The sequence below is a fragment of the Phascolarctos cinereus genome, unplaced genomic scaffold (assembly GCF_003287225.1).
Source record: "Phascolarctos cinereus isolate Bilbo 61053 unplaced genomic scaffold, phaCin_HiC Scaffold_4;HRSCAF=312, whole genome shotgun sequence".
Classification (NCBI taxonomy): Eukaryota; Metazoa; Chordata; class Mammalia; order Diprotodontia; family Phascolarctidae; genus Phascolarctos; species Phascolarctos cinereus.
Genome location: NW_027555847.1, coordinates 709707806 through 709714158, shown reverse-complemented (window position 1 = coordinate 709714158; position 6353 = coordinate 709707806).

The window sequence follows — 6353 nt, the reverse complement described above, 5'->3', positions numbered from 1 at the left end:
CCTGAACCCTCAGAGCCGCCTGGAAAAGCAACCCTCTTACAGATTCATCCGACCATACCGACTTTTAAGCCAACTGGGCAGCTGCTGAGATTTTGGAATCCGAAGACCTGGATTCAAATTCCACGTCAGCTACCTATTATTTGTCTTTCACCTATGCGACCTCGGGCAAGTCCCTTTACATCTCCGGGTCTGGGTTTCTTCATTTGTAAAAAGCAAGCAAAGGTAGAACTAATTAGATGACTTCTAAACTCTAAATCCTAGGATCCTGTATACTGGAGACTTGGGAGGGTGTCATAGTGGAGTCAGGAAGGAGCCTTATGGCTGACCCTCTGCTTTACCTCTGCTGTGTGGCCTTAGACAATTTGGTTCATCTCTGCAAGCTTTGACAGGTAAAGAAACTGAGGCCAAGAAAGGGCAAATGACTTGCCCAGAGTCATGTCTTCTCATCTTCAAAACAAAGGGGCTTGATCTTGAAGTCCCTAAGGAACCTTCCAGTGGTAACATTCTAGTTTATTCCTAGCAGTTCAGCTCAGTTGAATGCACAGTGGCCTAGGAAACTAGCTACCTAAGGGGCCAAATGAGCAGGGAAGTGTGGGAAATTGTTCCACAACTCACTATTCCCTTCTGCTGTAAGGGATTGAATTGCATGTCATAGTAATTCAATTCCTCTGAAAAGAAAGGAGGAAGGCAGACTGTATGGCTCAGCTGCCTGGTCACTGGTTATTAGTTCTGTTCTAACAGGCAGGGAGGACAAGAGTCCATTCACCCTGGGGGATGGAGTCAATCAATGTCCTGGCTGCTGCAGCACCCTTATAATCGGGGTATGTCAGGATCAGCAGCAAATGTACATTCTACATAAAATACCTTGCTCAAATCCCTCCGGAGTTTGGATGGGCTATTCGGAGGGTTTTAATCCCTGCTTTCTCCAACACACTGAATGACCTTGCCAAGACTCCCATGGCTCAGTGGGTTGCTTTAGTTTCTGTAAAAAGAAAGAATTTTGTCACTTCATTTGTGAATATCAGAATACCGTATTTGGCCCCATGGGAACTAATGAATGAGAGCCTAGCTGCTTGGTCTATTTAGTAATCAGAAGACCTGGTTCTGAATTCCACATCTGCTACTTATTATTTGTCTTTCACCTATGTGACCTCGGGCAAGTCCCTTTACGTCTCTGGGTCTGGGTTTCTTCATTTGTAAAATGCAAGCTGGGATAGGACTAATTAGATGACTTCTAAATTCTAAATCCTATGATCCTATATACCGGAGACTTTGGAGGGTGTCACAGTAGAAAGTCAGAAGGAGCCTTGTGAGTGGCCCTCTACTTTACCTCTGCTGTGTGGCCACTTCCCACCCCCACCCCCAGGAACCTGATCTGTAAAATGGGGTAGTTACTCACAGAGGGAGAGATAACTAAGGAGAATGAGGTCACTGCAAACTGCCCTGCCATTATAAATGTGATACATCAATTACAATAGTTCCAATGCCAAGCTAGACTGGCAGCCTAGAAAGTGTGCCTGGCACATATGGGCATTTGAAGGGGCATGTGTTGTTTTGAGACGAACAGGTTTACCAAGAGTAAAGTCATATTTGGCTTGCTTGCTTTCTCATTTTCAAAAGAATCTTTTTTTTTTAAGAAGAAGCAATAGAGGATTAAAGGCAAAAATTTTCAAGTGCTTACTTTTATTTAACACTACCTAAGTTGTGAAGCTCGTTTAAACACTAATTGCCTTTGCTACTAGTTAAGCATTTGCCATGTTCCCTAATCAGCACAGATCCCTGTAAAAGCCCAGTATGTAAAATGAGTTGAGCATTTCTTTGATAGAATCTAAATGGATTCACTCTGTGGTCTTTCTTGCCTAGTTCATTTTTTTCTGCCATATTCTCTTTTCCTCAGGATCAGATTTCATCCAAAATTTCCCCTCTCCTCACTTTGTTTTGTTTTTTTAAGAGGACAGAGATTGTTTGGTTTAAGAAAACTGGCATCACCCAGTGTTCCTAAAGATGAAGCAGTGTTGGGGGCCCACAAGAGGTTGGGATAAGAATGTTTCTGTGGATGGTGAACTAGAGAGGGACTCCTTTGCAATGATCTTCCTGAAGAAGGTTTTTGTAGCTTTTAAAATAAAATGTGCCAGGCAAATAGGAAAAAAAAAAGCTGATTTTTTCTGAAACATGGAACCTTGATACTGGCAAGAAAAGAGGCAATGACTGAGATTCCATTAAGGACACAATTATCTCACAGTAGTGGTTTAATTGGCATTGTGTTACAATTGAGTTGAAGATTATAGATTGATCCCCAATATGGCCCATTAGTTTTGCTGTGTTCCAAGGATATTAATCTCATCCCCTAACCATAGCTATCAATCTTACAAAGACTCTGCTGTAAAGGGGAAAGAGTATGAATAGATTAGTGAAAACCCAGATTTAAAGATGGAGGAGTATAGTCCAATCTCCTCGTTTTGAAGAAATGGAGGCCAGTAGGCATAAGTGAACTGCTCAAGATCACACAGAAAGTAAGTAGTAGAGCTGTTATTTGAACTCAGGAACTTGGTTTCCAAACCCATAAACCAGTTTCCTTAACTCTAAGGAAAGTTGCCCTAACCTTAACCACTCACCACTACCAAAAAAAAAAATTCAAATCAAATTCAACAACCATTTTTTCTTTGTTGTTGTTCAGTTATTTTTCAGTTGTGTGCAACTCTTCATGACCCCATTTGGGGTTTCTTGGCTAAGACACTGGAGTGGTTTGCCATTTCCTTCTCCGAACTGTTTTACAGAAAAGGAAACTGAGGCAAACAAGGTTCAGTGACTTGCCCAGGGTCACACAGCTAATAAATGTCTGAGGCCTGATTTGAACTCGGGTCTTCCTGACTCCTATTATTTAAAAGGATGCTCACTATGCTCAATGCCGGGGATATGAAGAGAAAAAAATAGCACAATCCTTGCCTTTAAGGAGCAGCCTAAGTTCAGAGTCTCTTAGCACGTGGGTCCTCCCAGGTATAGCTCAGTAACTTCCTCTTCGTACAAGGACAGAATATTTGGGTACTTACAGATTCTTTCTCCTTTTCTCACAACTATCTTCCCTCAAGGTCTTCCTCTCTCTTCTTAATCTGGATCATCTTCTCTGCTTCCTGAGGTCGTGATTAAAGGGGGAAAATGGTCATCTTCCAGGCTTTATGCTAGCAGCTGGGCAGGATGGCATCCAAAGGGACAAATTTAGATTTCCTTAGCAAAAAGTTGACAGATTCTAAAATTTCTAGAATTCTGCTTTCATTTGCACCCACCTAACTCCCACCCTTTAATGTTCCCAACTCTACACATGCCCACATTCAGACGGGCAGTATACAACTCAACAAAAGACATACACACATTCATAAACAATTTCCATTTGATGAGAGACAACTAAAAATGTACATACCATTAGAACTGAAAGGCATCTTAACCTAGACTTTCTCTTTATAGAGATGAGAAGGCAGCTCAGAGAGTTTGTGAACTTCCCAAGGTCACATAGCAAGGTAGTAAGGAACATAGAAAAGGGAAGAATCTATGTCTCTCAGGCTTCTTCTACAGTTTCCTTGCCTTTCCCCCTCCCCATGATGTTCAGTTGAACTAAAAATAGCAAAAATCTTAAATTTCATAGACACATATCCTCTGTCAGGAGCTCTTAACTTTTTTCTTTTTTGCCATAGACCCCTTTGACAGCCTGGTGAAGTCTATGAACCCCTTCTTAGAATAATGCTTTTAAATTTAAAAACAGTATTACAAGGGAAAGCAAGTATACTGAAATACAGTTAGCAAGATAGGGAGGAAAATACAAGTTCCCGGACTCCAGGTTCTGAATCCCTGTCCTCTTCTGATTTGGGAAAATGATACTAAACATAGCTAAATGTTGAGATGTGGTTTTTCCTTAGATTATTTCTGATGCTGCCAAATTTCCATTGTCCTTTGGATCTACAAATGAGCACCGAATGTCCAAGCCTGCACTTTACCCCTCAGGCCTAGCCATCTTATTTCCATAGGCAAAAGGGTTCTGTGTGTAATTGACTGTAGACTTCATCCAAAATTAGAGTCAGCCAACAATGCAGTCTGTGAACAGGGCGGTTACATCTGTGGCAGTTGGAGCTATGCCCGGCCCTATACTGAGCAGACCTACTGAGTACGGTGCTGTCAGAAACTGAGTGGGTACTGCAGATGAAGCTCTCCCTGCTTGAGTAATGGAGGTAGAAATATTCGAGTGAGAACTTGTAACAGCCATTAGTCTGATCTCTAAGCCTGCAGGACTCACAACAATCTTAGCACCTGATCCCACAGGCAGCTGGGTGGCATAGTGGTTATTGTCCAGGACTTGGAGAAATGAAGATTTGAGTTCCAATCCTACTTCAGACACTCTCTAGCTGGGTAACCCTGGGCATATCAGTTAACTTCTGTTTGCCTCAGTTTTCCTCATCTGTAAAACGAGGGTAAAAACAGCACTTACCTGCCAGGGTTCTTCTAAGGATCAAATGAGATAATAATTGTAAAACACTTAGCAGAGTGCCTGGCACATACTAAACACGCTAGAAATGTTAGCCGTTAGTATTATTTCTATCTGTAAATGAAGATAATAATAGTACCTACCTCACAGGGTTGTTATGAGATCAAATGCATTATTAAGCACTCTATATAAATGCTAGCTATTATTATTAGCAGGACACTGTTTATTTATGAGCTCCAATTCCTCAAATTCTAGGTAGGATGCTTAATGTGGGCCTCAGCTGCAATCCTGTTTGACAAGGCTCTGCTGCTAGGAGGCTTGCTCATCATTAGCAAGTTCTCTTGTCCTCCTGCAAGAGTGACATCACTGACCTAAAGGTGGAACCCAGGGAAATTTACAGCTCTGACTAGGGGACAGTCATTGTGCAGGTATGTGACTCATTTTGTGGAGAGCAAAGGATTAAGCGACCTGGTCAGGAAAATGGCCTTATTGACACATCTCGATACAGTCAGCCCTGAAACTGCTGCGTGTAACCCAGCAACGAGGAAGTAGATGGGGGCTAAGACCTAGGAAGCTACTCAGTCTCAAATGGCAAGGAACAAACATAGAGAGCCATGTTCTCCCAACTCCACTGTCAGCCCCTTGGTTCTCTGCCTCCTGCGCCTCTGATCAGAAGCTGAGTGGCGCCTGAGGAATGCCAAAGAGCAAAATGATCCCCAGGAGCCAAATGCCAGCCGGCGACCCCACTCCAGAGAGACGCAAGCACCATGCGTCTCCCGTTACTGAGAGGCTAGAGTGTGCACGGGTCTCTGCCGTGTCACCATCTGCCGATTCCTCAGGAGGACAGAACAAACCAGCGAGGCACAAAGATGAGATTATGCAACATCCAAAAGGGTTGTTTTCAAAGGGGAAACAAATGACACACATTGATCTGCTCAGCTCAGTGTCAGAGACAAGTCAGAACCGGAGACCTGTTCCTGTCTGCTCCAGGAGGACCTCATTAAGCAGGGACTAGAAGAGAGGCACACAACATTCCATTGAGCTCCTCATAGCAATGCCACTTTGGGGAACTGAAGCCGGTGCTGTTCCTAATTCAGTAGATTTGCTAGTGATTTGTGAAAAATCTCAGCACATCCAGCTGTACCTAAAGGTACGTGAAATCAAGCTGCAATATTATTTATAACGTGACACTGGACAAAGTCACTTAAAGAAGGACCAGAATTTGAGAATACCTCAAAAGACAGAGCTGTGTGGTCCTTGGACCTAGTACATTTTTTTTATCCATAAGACAAAAAAAATAGAGATAATAGGATAAAAATATTTATTTCAAATTAAAATTTAAAAAAAAATTGTTTGCGTCAGTTGGCCCACCTGGTCCTTCTAGTATTAACCTCCCTGTGTCTCAGTTTTCTCATCTGTTAAATGGGGATAATAATAACACCTAATCTCCCAATGTTGTTGCAAGGATAAAATGGAATAATACACTTGGCAAACCTTAAAGTGCTATATAAATGTTAGCCATCATCATCATCATCATCATTGATTTCTCCACTATGGCTGTCACTTTGCACTTTAATAAAATACTGACATTTTGATTTCACAAATGTGTTGTGATACATATTCTTCCTAGGCAAGGCACTGTGCCCAGGGAGATGGGGGATTTCTTTCACAAATAAATAAGAGGAACAAGGGCTGACCTCAGGGGTTTACAATCTAATCCAGGATATAAGATGCACTGAAGCATTGATTTTTAAAGTTGGCAGGGACTTCCAGAGCCTGACCCAGTACAATCCATAACTGAAAAAGAATCAATATAACTGACAAGTGGACATCCAGTGTTTGCTCGAAGACAACCAGTAAGAGGGAGCTCACTTCCTCT